The following is an 11,938-nucleotide window of genomic DNA, read 5'->3' on the forward strand; positions in this document are numbered from 1 at the left end:
AGGGTCTCGGCCCGAAACGTCGACAGCGCTTCTCCTATAGATGCTGCCTGGCCTGCTGCGTTCCACCAGCATTTTGTGTGTGTTGTTGTTTTAATTTCCAGCATCCGCAGATTTCCTCGTGTTTGCATTATAACAATATATTTTGTGAATAAAGGACATCTAAATAACTGTCAAAAATGCACCCATACAATGAAAAACCCGCTTGCAGCAGCATCGCAGGAACATAGCATCATATAAGCAACTTTCACAAAAAATCATAAATTAGACACAATTTCAAAAGAAAGAACAAAAAGGTCGAAAAACAGAAACACAATAAAACCCTTGAAGGGTCTCTGTGTGCAGATCGATTCTATTTTCTATTCATAAATAAGAAACATTGTATCCCGCCTCAATGACAATCAACGTTCAAAGTAAATTTTATTATCGGAGTATATATATGTCACCACATACAACCCTGAGATTCTTTTTCCAGCGGCCAAACACAGCAAATCTTTAGAATAGTAGCTATAACAGGGTCAGTGAAACATCAGCCAGAGTGCAGAAGACAACAAGCAGACACAAATATAAATCAATAGCAATAAATAACGAGAACGTGAGATAAAGAGTCCTTAAAGTGAGATCATTGGTTGTGGGAATATCTCAATGGATGGGCAAGTGAGTGTAGGTCCCTGTTTTGTTCAAGAGGCTGATGGTTGAGGGGTAGTAACTGCTCTTGAACCTGGTGGTGCGAGTCCTGAGGCTCTTGTACCTCCTACCTCCCATCTGATGATGGATGCTGTCTACAACGTTTCATGTAGATGTGCTCCAAGGTTGGGAGGGCTTTACCTGCGACGAACTGGGCCAAACCCACTGCCTTTTGTAGGATTCTCTGCTCAAAGGCGTTGGTGTATCCATACCAGGACATGATGCAGCCGGTCCATACACGAAGTTTGTCAAAGTTTTTGATGTCCTGCCGATTCCCCGCAGACTCCTAAGGAAGTAGAGGTGCTGCCGCGTTTTTTTCGCAATTGCACTTGCATGCTGGGTCCAGGAACAGGTCCTCTGAAATAGTAACACACAGGAATTGAAAGCTGCTGACTCTCTCCAGCTCTGATCCTCTGACGATTACTGGCTCACAGACCTCTGGTTTCCCTCTCCTGAAGTCTACAATCAGTTCCCTGGTCTTGCTGACACTGAGTGAGGGGGCGTTGTTATGGCACCACTCAGCCAAATTTTCAATCTCCCTCCTGTATGCTGATTCATCACCACCTCCGATGTGGCCCACACAGTGGTGTCATCGGCAAACTTGAATATGGTGTCGGAGCTGTGCTTATCCACACAGTCATAGGTGTGAAGTGAGTAGAGCAGGGGGCCAAGCACACATCCCTGTGGTGCTCCTGTGTTGATGGAGATCATGAAGGAAATGCATTTGCCAGTACGAACTGACTTGGGTCTACAAGTGAGGAAATTGAGGATCCAGTGGCACAAGGAGGTATTGAGGCCAAGGTCTTGGAGCTTATTGATTTATTTTGAGGGGATGATGGCATTGAATGTTGAGCTGTAGTCGATGAAGAGTGTCCTGATCTAGGCACCTTTGCTGTCCAGATGTTCCAGGGTTGAGTGAAGAGCCAATGGAATGGCTGTGGACCTGTTGCTCTGGTAGGCAAATTGAAGTGTGTCTAAGTTGCCTCTCAGGCAGGAGCTGATATGTTTCATCACCGGCCTCTCAAAACACTCCATCATTGTGGATGAAAGTGCAACTAGGCGATAGTCATCGAGGCAGGTCACCACGCACTGGTATAATCGAAGCCTGCTTGAGTACCCACACTCCCAAAGTGAGAGGTTAAAGACCAGTTATCCCAACTGATCCGGATGCTTTAGTTGGATTCACACTTCTGAAGATAGCCCACACATCAGCTTCAGATACTAACGTCAAAGGACCATCAGGAAAAATGGGGGTTTGTGTTGGTTCCTCCATGTTCTGACGGTCAAGATGAGCATAGGAGGCACTGAGCACATCTGGAAGCAAGCCCCTGCTGTCCCAAATGTTACTCCATTTAACTTTGTAGGAGGTGATAGCATTCGAGCCTTGCCACGGATATTGAGCATCCCTCGATGATTCAAGTTTTGCCCGGAATCTCCACTTTGCCCATGAGGTGGCTTTCTGGAGGTCCTTCCTGCACCTCTTGTAGCGTTCTTGGTTGCCAGACTTGAATGACTTATCTGGCCCTCAGCAAATTTCAGATCTCAGTTCATCCAGGGCTTCAGATTGGGGATCACATCCACTGTGAAGAGGTGCTTTTAGAGGTTATCGATAAAACATATCAACTCCTGCTTGAAAACTGACGTGAATGCACTCCAATTTGCCTACCAGCTCAACAGGTCCACAACATTGGCTGTTTGCTCAATGCTGGGGCATCTGGACAGTAAAGCTGTATACATCACGATGCTCTTTATCAACTATAGTTCTGCATTAAGAAGAGGGACGCCTCACGGTCTTAATAAGCTGGTAAGGAAGGCGGGCTCTGTTGTGGGCAAAGTACTGGAGAGTTTAACATCGGTAGCTGAGCGAAGGGCGCTGAGTAGGCTACGGTCAATTATGAATAACTCTGAACATCCTCTACATAGCACCATCCAGAGACAGAGAAGCAGTTTCAGCGACAGGTTACTATCGATGCAATGCTCCTCAGACAGGATGAAGAGGTCAATACTCCCCAATGCCATTAGGCTTTACAATTCTACCGCCAGGACTTAAGAACTTTTTAAAAGCTATTATTAATGCTTTTTGAGACAGTGATTTAGATGCATATCATATTCTTTACTGAGTTAAGTATTGTATGTAATTAGTTTTGCTACAACAAGTGTATGGGACATTGGAAAAAAGTTGAATTTCCCCATGGGGATGAATAAAGTATCTATCTATCTATCAATACTATAATTCACTCAAAACTAATCAATGATCTTCAAGAGCTTGGCCTCAATACCTCCTTGTGCAGTTGGATCGTTGATTTCATCATTTGCAGACCCCAGTCAGTTCAGATTGGCAGCAACACCTCCTCCACGATCTCCATCAGCACAGGTGAAACCACAAGGCCACTGTTCTAATCACTTTACACCTCTGTTTCATGGATTTACTGAGTATGCCTCTGGCAAGAAAACACATGTCAGGGTTGTATTTGGTGAATTATATGCACTTTGATAATAAGTATACTTCGAAATGTGAAAACATTACATGCATATTTGAATAGTATATTTAATTTACTATTAAGGTAGAGCAAAAGTTACTGGCAGCGGTGGGATTCGAACCCACGCCCCCGAAGAGACTGGAGCCTTAATCCAGCGCCTTAGACCGCTCGGCCACGCTACCTTATGAACACTGGTTTCCGTAAACACCTACTAGAAGTGATGGTACACCGAGATATTACTTATAAACTACGTGTAAGTGTACAAATGTGTCCACACACCCGTCCTCATTGTAACTGGGATTAGCTGGACAAGGGAACAAGCTCCTCCGATGCTAAAAGAAAGTGATCGCGCTCCCCCAGGCCTGGTGGACCCTCAACGGTGACGATCCGCGGATAGCGCCAGGCCGCAGCCTTCGTGCGGCCTCGTAGTTTGAGGCATCGTAGTCCAACGCGACCGCGTCGGGTAGCAGCCGGACCTTACAGCCGGTTGCGAATTAACAGTTCCCGTAATCGGAAAGAGCGTTTTGATCGGGATCGATCGATAATACGAGCGACCGGCTTTTGCATCATTAAACGGCTCGCTTCAGAGCGGATCTGTGCGACGAGCTCGTCAGTCGGTAGCGTGGCCGAGCGGTCTAAGGCGCTGGATTAAGGCTCCAGTCTCTTCGGGGGCGTGGGTTCGAATCCCACCGCTGCCAGTCATCTTTTACCCTTTTACACCGGGCAGGACTCCCTCCACAAGCGGCCACTGCCTCAACAACAATGAAATCAATAACTGGACACTGCAGATGATGGACTCCGGAGCAAAATAAAACTGCTGGAGAAATTCAGCAGTAAAAACAGTTGCTAGAGCCCCTGATTCAGATGTATTTATCACATGTACTTGAAAATATACAGTGAAATGTGTCGTTTGTGTTAACAGCCAACACAAGCCACAGGACCATAACAAATAAGTACAGTATTAAGCCACGGACAAAAGAAAGTCTGAAGATGCTGAAATTCCGAGCAACACACACACACAACATGCTGGAGGAATTCAGCAGGCCAGGCAGCATCTATATAAAAAAAGAGTGCAGTCGACATTTTGGGCCGAAACCCTTCGGCAATCCTGCTGAGTCCTGCCTACCCTGCTGAGTTTCTCCAGCATCGTGCGTGAGTTGCACAGTATTAAGCCATTCAGCCCATCGAGTCTGCTCTGCTGTTTGTTCACGACTGATACATTCCCTGTTCAACACCTCACAAAGTTCAAAGTAAACTTGTCATCAAAGTATGAATACATTTTGTCTGTAATACAAACAGAAAAAGCTGGAAATTCTCAGCAGGTCGGGAAACCAAGGGAATGCTACTTTTCATCAGAAGGTCTGAAGAAGGGTCTCAGCCCGAAACATGGACTGTTTAATCATTTCCATAGAATAATTGCCTGACCTGCCAAGTAACTCCAGCATTTAGTGTGGAGTTGCTCTGGACTTCCAGCATCTGTAGACTTTCTTGTGTTTACCAAAAGGTCATGTTTTGCTCATTACTTTCTCAATTCCTGCTAAAACATTGTTTACATTTACATAATTTATTATTATATTGTAATTTGCCCTTTACTGTGCCTATTGTCTTGTTTATTAATTATTGTACTGTCTTGCACTGTTTTGTGCACTTTATGTAGTCCCGTGTAGGTCTGAAGTCTAATGTAGTTTTTTGTTGTTTCGGGTAATCTAGTGTAGTTTTGTGTTGTTTCATGTAGCACCATGGTCCTGGGGGAACATTGTTTTGTTTTTACTGTGTACTGTACCAGCAGTTATGGTTGAAATGACAATAAAAGCGACTTGACTTCTTCAGGGTTGTGTCTAGTAGAGTAGATATGGGAGAGCCAGTGGACACAAGTAGGTACAAATAGCAAAACTTGCAGTAATTGTAACATCGGGCGTGCATTCAATCAGAAAACTAGAGGTGTGTGTAACAGTGGTGGTAATCACGGGGAACTTCAATCAACACAAGCACTGGCAGATAAAGTCTTCACATTGGAGAAATAATTCATGGTGCATTATGTACACAAGATGGTTTCTTACGTCCTAGTGTTGAGAAAACACAAGAATGGCTCTTAGATCTCATTTTGTGGGATTAGCATAATGTTATCTATAATGCGTAGTAAAAATTGCAGGTCTAATTATTAGTTCTCCTCTGAGCCAACAGGTGCCCTGGCTTTGATCTTCAGCAGATGTAATGTTTGTGTTCTCTGGACCGGCTAGGTGTAGCATATGTGTACACTCAAGCAGGTCTGACAAAAATAAACCAGCTCCTGAAAGGAAGAAATTTTGTATAGAACATAGAAGATAGAAATTTACAGCACGTTACAGGCCCTTCAGCCCACAATGTTGTGCCGACCATGTAACCCACTCTAGAAACTGCCTTGTATGTTAAGGGTACGGCTTGTGAACGACGAAAAGCTTTCCAAGGAGGATCAGTGGAAATTTTTTCTGAATCAGAATCAAGTTTAATGTCACTGGCATCCGTTGTGAAATTGTTGTTATGTGGCAGCAGTACATTGCAATACATAATGATTTTTTAAAACTATAAATTACCAAATATATGCAGTATATAGTCCAAAATCGCTGAGTGTGTTCCTTCAGGCTCCTGTACCTCCTTCGTGATGGTAGCAATGAGAAGAGGGAATGTCCTGGGTGAAGGGGGTCCTTGATGCCAGATAGAAACATAGAAAACCTACAGCACAATACAGGCCCTTCAGCTCACAAAGTTGTGCCGAACATGTTCCTACCTTAGAAATTACTAGGCTTGCCTATAGTCCTCTATTTTTCTAAGCTCCATGTACCTATCTAAAAGCCTCTTAAAAGACCCTATCGTATCCGTCTCCACCACATTGCCAGCAGCCCATTCCACGCACTCACCACTCTGCCACACCTGTAGTTATGTCAACACATTCACTCAGATGCTGAATGAGAAGACAGAGGTGATTGTTATCTCAGGAGCAGGACTTCCACAAGGTTAACTCGCCGGTTGGTTCAGTAGTGAGGAAGGCAAACGCATTGTTAGCTTTCATTCAAGAGGACTAGAATATAAAAACAAGGATGTAACGCTGAGGCTTTGTGAAGCATTGGTCGGACTGCACCTGGAGTATTGTGAGCAGTTCTGGGCCCCGTCTCTGAGAAAGGATATGCTGGCTTTGGAGAGGGTCCAGTGGAGGATCACAAAAATTAATCACAGGAATGAAAGGGTCGATGTACAAGCAGTGTTTGATGGCTCTGGGCCTGCACTCGCTGGAGTTTAGAAAAATGAGAGGGATCTCACTGAATTCCTATCAAATTTTGAAAGAGTAGATGTGGAGAGGATGTTTCCTGCAGCGGGGGAGTCTAGGACTGGAGGGCACAGCCACAGAACAGAGTGACGTCCATTTAGAACAGAGATGGAGAAGTATTTCTTCAGGCAGAGGGAGGTGAATCTGTGGAATTCGTTGCCTCAGGCAGCTGTGGAGGCCAAGTCATTGGGTATATTTAAAGCAGATGTTACAGAGGAACGATAATAAATTAACACAACAGCCTCAATGGCCTAATCCTGCTCCTATTTCTTACGGTTTTCAATAATAACAGGACCCAGTGTATGTCGGTACTAAAGACGAGGCTGAAGCATTCATATCCAGGTTCAAAATGATGTCAACATGGGAATCAAACTGCCTAAAGACAGGAAATAATATCTGTCAAAACATTTATTGAATTGAATCGACTTTATTATTTACATCCTTCATATACATGAGGAGTAAAAATCTTTATGTTACGTCTCCATCTAAACATGGAATGTGCAATTTATAGTAATTTATGTACAACAAGATAGCAGGATAGTCAGTATAACATACATGAGCATGAGTTAATCAGTCTGGTGGCCTGGTGGAAGAAGCTGTTGGTCCTGGAATTTACGTTGCGGTACCGTTTCCCGGATGGTAGCAGCTGGAACAGTTTGTGGTTGGTGTGATCCTTTGGGCCCTTTTTACACACCTGTCTCTATAAATGTCCTGACTAGTGGGAAGTTCACACCTACAGATGCGCTGGGCTGTCTGCAGAGCCCTGCGACTGAGGGAGGTACAGTTCCCGTACCAGGCAGTGATGCAGCCAGTCAGGATGCAGGAGCACTGCACTCCAATCACGATGGCTGGGCCTTCCTTATCCAGTTCAGCAGCTGGTGTTCTGGTCATAAATCCTGTCGCCTATTTAGAACCTCACACACAAAGTCAGGGATCATCTAGGGAGTGAATGAACATTTCAGACCGAGAGTCCTTATCAGCACTGGGAAGGAAGGGGGAAGCAGAAAACATAAGGAGATTGGGAGGGGTGGGGGAAGACAGACAAGCTGCCCTAATGGCCCAATTCTGTTCCTGTGGCTCTTTTACAAATGCACTGAGGACTGCCCAAGCAGCTGACCTGGTAAGTGACAAACGAGTGAGGTATGCAAGTCAGTCTGGCTGTTCTGTGTAATGGCATAAACAGTGGACAAATGACAAAGCATTCTGTTCAGTGACCATCACTTCAAAAAGTTGGCCAATATCAGAGGACGTGGGAAAAAGCATAAATTTGATAATAAATTTACTTTGACCTTTGCTGTAAGCACATATATGTCATCCTATACAATCCCGTGACTTGAGGAGTGCCTCAGGGATCGGTGGAGGGTCCGTTATCATTTGTCATCCCTACCAATGATCTGGATGATAATGCGGTTAACTGCATCAGCAAATTTGCACACGACACTAAGACTGAGGGTGTAGTGGACAGTGAGGAAAACTATCAAGGCTTGCAGAGGGATCTGCTTCAGCTGGAGAAATGGGCTGGAAAATGGCAGATGGAATTTAATGCAGTCAAGTGTGATGTGTTGTACTTCAGGAGGGCCACACAGAGTAGGTCTTACACTGTGAATGGTAGGGCACTGCAGAGTGTGATAGAACAAACAGGTAAAGTACTTAATTCATTGAAAGTGGTGTCACAGGTAGATAGGGTCGTAAAGACACATTGGCCTTCATAAATTAAAGTCTTTGAGTACTGGAGATGGAATGTTATGTTGAAGCTGTATAAGATGCTGGTGAGGCCTAATTTCGAGTTTTGTGTGCAGTTTTGGTCACCTACCTACAGTAAAGATGTAAACAAGTTTGAAAGGGTACAGAGGAAATTTACAAGAATGTTGCCTGTTCTCTGAGGACCCAAGTTATAAAGAAAGATTGAGTAGGTTGGGACTGTACTCCTTAGAACGTTGAATATTGAGAGGAGATTTGATAGAGGTATACAAAATTATGTGGGGGGGGGTATAGATTGGGAAAATGCCAGCCAGCTTTTACCACTGAGGTTGGGAGGGGCTACAACCAGAGGGTCATGGGTTAGGGGTGAAAGGTGAAAAGTTTAAGGGGAACACGAGGGGAAACTTCTTCACTCAGAGGGTTGTGAAAGTGTGGAGTGAGCTGCCGGCACAAGTTGTTCATGGAAGCTCAATTTCAATGTTTAAGAGAAGTTTGGACAGATACACGGATAGTAGGGGTATGGGAGTAAGCCATTTAAATAGTTTCAGCATGGACTAGATGGGCTGAAGGGCCTGTTTCTGTGCTTCTCGATGACATTCCGGCGCCAACATTGCCTGCTCATGATACTTGGGAGAACAACACAGGACATAGCAAATGACAAAAACGACTGCAAAACAAGCCCCATTGCTTCATCCTAATCCACGCACATACACAGTCTTCTTATCCCCAGACAGAGTGCCTTTTCTGGCCTACAGCCTCCAGCGGACTTGGGCTCACAGACACTGAGTTTCAGCTTCTCCAAATAAACCAAGGAACTGGTGTACAGTTTAGTGATAATGCTTTTATATGCAACCTTTCTTCACCAATGATGCCCTGAACTGTAATCAGAGCTTCATAAACTATTTATAGTTTCAAATCAAAGTATGATTATTAATATCACCAACACAGTCGAGCCCTGTGGGGCCCACCGTTCCCAGAAATCCCCCTTTGTGCCTATGGACACCCTGGAGAGGGGCAGAGACCTCGGCTGCCCACTGCACGGACCTGAGGATGTCTGGCTTAGCCAGGCCTGGGAGCAAAGTGACCAGGAGATCCCCTTGAGGGGCACACTGCTCCCTCTGTACCAAGTGACCAGCAGTGTGGGGCTGAAGCATAATCTAAACTTGAGGAGCGGACCCTTCAGATATTCAAATAGAGGCTCCAGCGACCTACTCCACCGCCACAACACTTGGGTGGCTCGGTGCTCAACAGACTTGGGGCCATGACCTGAGATCAACTCGTTTGTGAGCTGGAAAAGGCGTCGCTCTGAAAGAACCGATGTGAGGACTCAGTGCTGATGTGACTCAGCATTTAGATAATCTCAGTGTGAAACCGCAGGGCAGCGAGAAGATAATCTCCAATTTACGTGGCCGCGCCAAAGGGTTTCCGATAAAACCTCAGCTGCTTTGGAAGCAGTTAGCAAAGTGTCATCACTCTCCAATTTGTGCATGTCTCAGAAAGAGACAAACTTTGGAAGAGAGGGACATGGCCGTGTGGAAGTTCACATTAGTACAGGAGCAGTTTTCCAAGATTTGGGAAAAGGGTGTTTCTGAAAATCCCTTTCCTGTCAGTGTTTATTCAGCATCTATGTGGAGAACTCACTGACCTCCAGGCCGTACAGCCAACAATCACCTTATGACAACTTCTCATGCCTGAAGAATATTTCATAACAATGCTTGGCCAGCACAGAGACTTTGAGCAGACATTTTCCTAGGAGAGGGCCTGTGTTGGGTGGGGTCGACCGTGGGCGTTGCCTCCCAGCTGTCTTTGAGATACGCAAGCCGGGGCAGTACGATATGGAGAGCAAGCTGTTGCCCGTGCAGCAGACTCCCCCTCTCCACACAGCTGATAAATTCAAAGTAACGGCAGAGACTGCAGAGTGTCGCAGGAGTTGCCAGTCAGCATTGAATTCATCGTAGAATTGCCTTAGGAACTCCAATTTCAGACTTTTCCTTGGAATTTACTCCTGAAGCCTTCCCCATGAGTGGGTCTGGCTGCAAAGGCAGCGGAGGTTTGAGATCAGAGTTTTCCTTCTCCTAGATGAGCTGCCAACCTCGGCTGACGAGCTCCATCTGCCCGGTGACTGGTTTTAAGTTGCCAGTGACCCACCTTTGCCCCTTCTCCTGTCAGTAGAAATGGTTCCGCCAAGCCACACGTGAAGGCCAGGAGCTGGACTTGGTTGTCAGAGGCCATTAGAGACAGATGTCACTGGGAGCGTTTAATAGGTAGTGGGAGCTTATCCCCACTTAACCACCCTCCCTCCCCAGCTATAACAACCTTAAGGAGACTTCCCAGATGAGAATGGCCAATTCATGGCTCAGATCAAAACTTCCCAATGTTCATCTGCGGGCTGGCATATTCACTACTATTCCCGGATATTGACCACTTTAGTGACAGAGGACAAACCGGCTATTAGACCTGGGAGGTTTTCCAAAGAACACAGAACACTCCTGCACCAAGCAGGCCTCAGCGGCCAATCTGGGCATCGGAAGTTTGGAGAGGAGGGGGCTTCAATCAGGTTCGCTGCCCAAGGATAAAGGCAACAGTGGGTCACGGCAGTGTGATAGAGCTTTGCCTAGCAACCAATCAGTATCTGGGATTGATTATAACGGCAAATTAAAGGAAGGATGGCCACCGTCAAAGTGATCATCTTGAAGCTTCAGTCAGAGAAAGCAAAGGAAAGAGAAGCTGAAGTTTTCCCCTTCTTTTCTTTATATCTGCTCAACTGGGACAGGAGAGATGGCAGGCAGGAGAGTCGAAAGCTCCTCTTGCAGGATGTGGGAAGTCAGGGAGACCTCCGGTGCCCCTGACGACAATACCTGCGAGAAGTGCATCCAGCCGCAGCTTCTAACAAACCTCATTGAGGAGTTGGAGCTGGAAGGGGATGAACTCCAGATTATGCAGGACGCTGAGGGGGTGATAGATAGGACATATGGAGAGGCAGTTGCTCCCAAGGTGCAGGACACAGGAAACTGTGTGACTGTCAGGAAGGGGAAAGGGGTTAAGCAGCTAGTGCAGAGTACCCCTGTGGCCATCCCCCTCAACAACAGGTATATCACTTTGGGTACTGTCAGCAGGGGGAATGACTGGACAGAGAGAAGTCACAGAGGCCAGGTCTCTGGCACTGAGTCTGCCTCTGTGACTCAGTCAGGAAGGGGGAAGAAGAGGCACGCTGTGGTGATGGGGGATTCATTCATTAGGGGAACACACAGGAGATTATTTGGGTGAGAATGACATTCCCAGATGGTAGGTTGCCTTCCAGGGGCCAGGGTCAAGTCCTCAGCATTCTTAAGTGAGAGGATGAACGGCCAGAAATCATGGTCCACGTAGGTACCAATGACGTGGGTAGGACGAGTGATGAGGTTCTGCATAGAGAGTTCAAGGAGTTAGGTGTTAAGTTAAAGGGCAGAACTTCCAGGGTTGTGATCTCAGGATTGCTACCTGTACCACGTGCTAGTGAGGCCAGAACTAGGAAGATTATACAGTTTAATACGTGGCTAAGGAGGTGGTGTAGGAGGAAGGAAAAATATGACCATCAAGCAATCCAAAATTCAATGTAAATTTATCTTATTATGTATGTTATATACATCACCTTGAGATTCATTTTATTGCATGAAAAATAAATAAAATTTTACCAAAAAAAAACATTAACAAACAACCAAAAAAATGTCAAACTGGGCAAATAAAAATAGTACTGGGAACATGTAATCCAGAAAAACAAAATGCGACC

The 11,938-nt window shown here is 45.6% G+C and overlaps 1 long non-coding RNA gene and 2 other non-coding genes across 3 annotated transcripts; 1 reads left to right on the forward strand and 2 right to left on the reverse strand.

Annotated features, from left to right (window-relative positions):
* Positions 1-401: 401 nt before the first annotated feature.
* On the reverse strand, positions 402-3,784 carry LOC140719019 (uncharacterized). Its single transcript, XR_012096843.1, has 2 exons — positions 2,964-3,784; positions 402-1,041 (listed from the first exon to the last, which is right to left on the reverse strand). It is a non-coding gene; the product is annotated as an uncharacterized lncRNA (long non-coding RNA).
* On the reverse strand, positions 3,265-3,346 carry trnal-aag (transfer RNA leucine (anticodon AAG)). Its single transcript has one exon. It is a non-coding gene; the product is annotated as a tRNA-Leu (tRNA).
* Positions 3,781-3,862, forward strand: trnal-aag (transfer RNA leucine (anticodon AAG)). Its single transcript has one exon. It is a non-coding gene; the product is annotated as a tRNA-Leu (tRNA).
* Positions 3,863-11,938: the final 8,076 nt, after the last annotated feature.

Source organism: Hemitrygon akajei, chromosome 31, assembly GCF_048418815.1.
Source record: "Hemitrygon akajei chromosome 31, sHemAka1.3, whole genome shotgun sequence".
NCBI lineage: Eukaryota > Metazoa > Chordata > Chondrichthyes > Myliobatiformes > Dasyatidae > Hemitrygon > Hemitrygon akajei.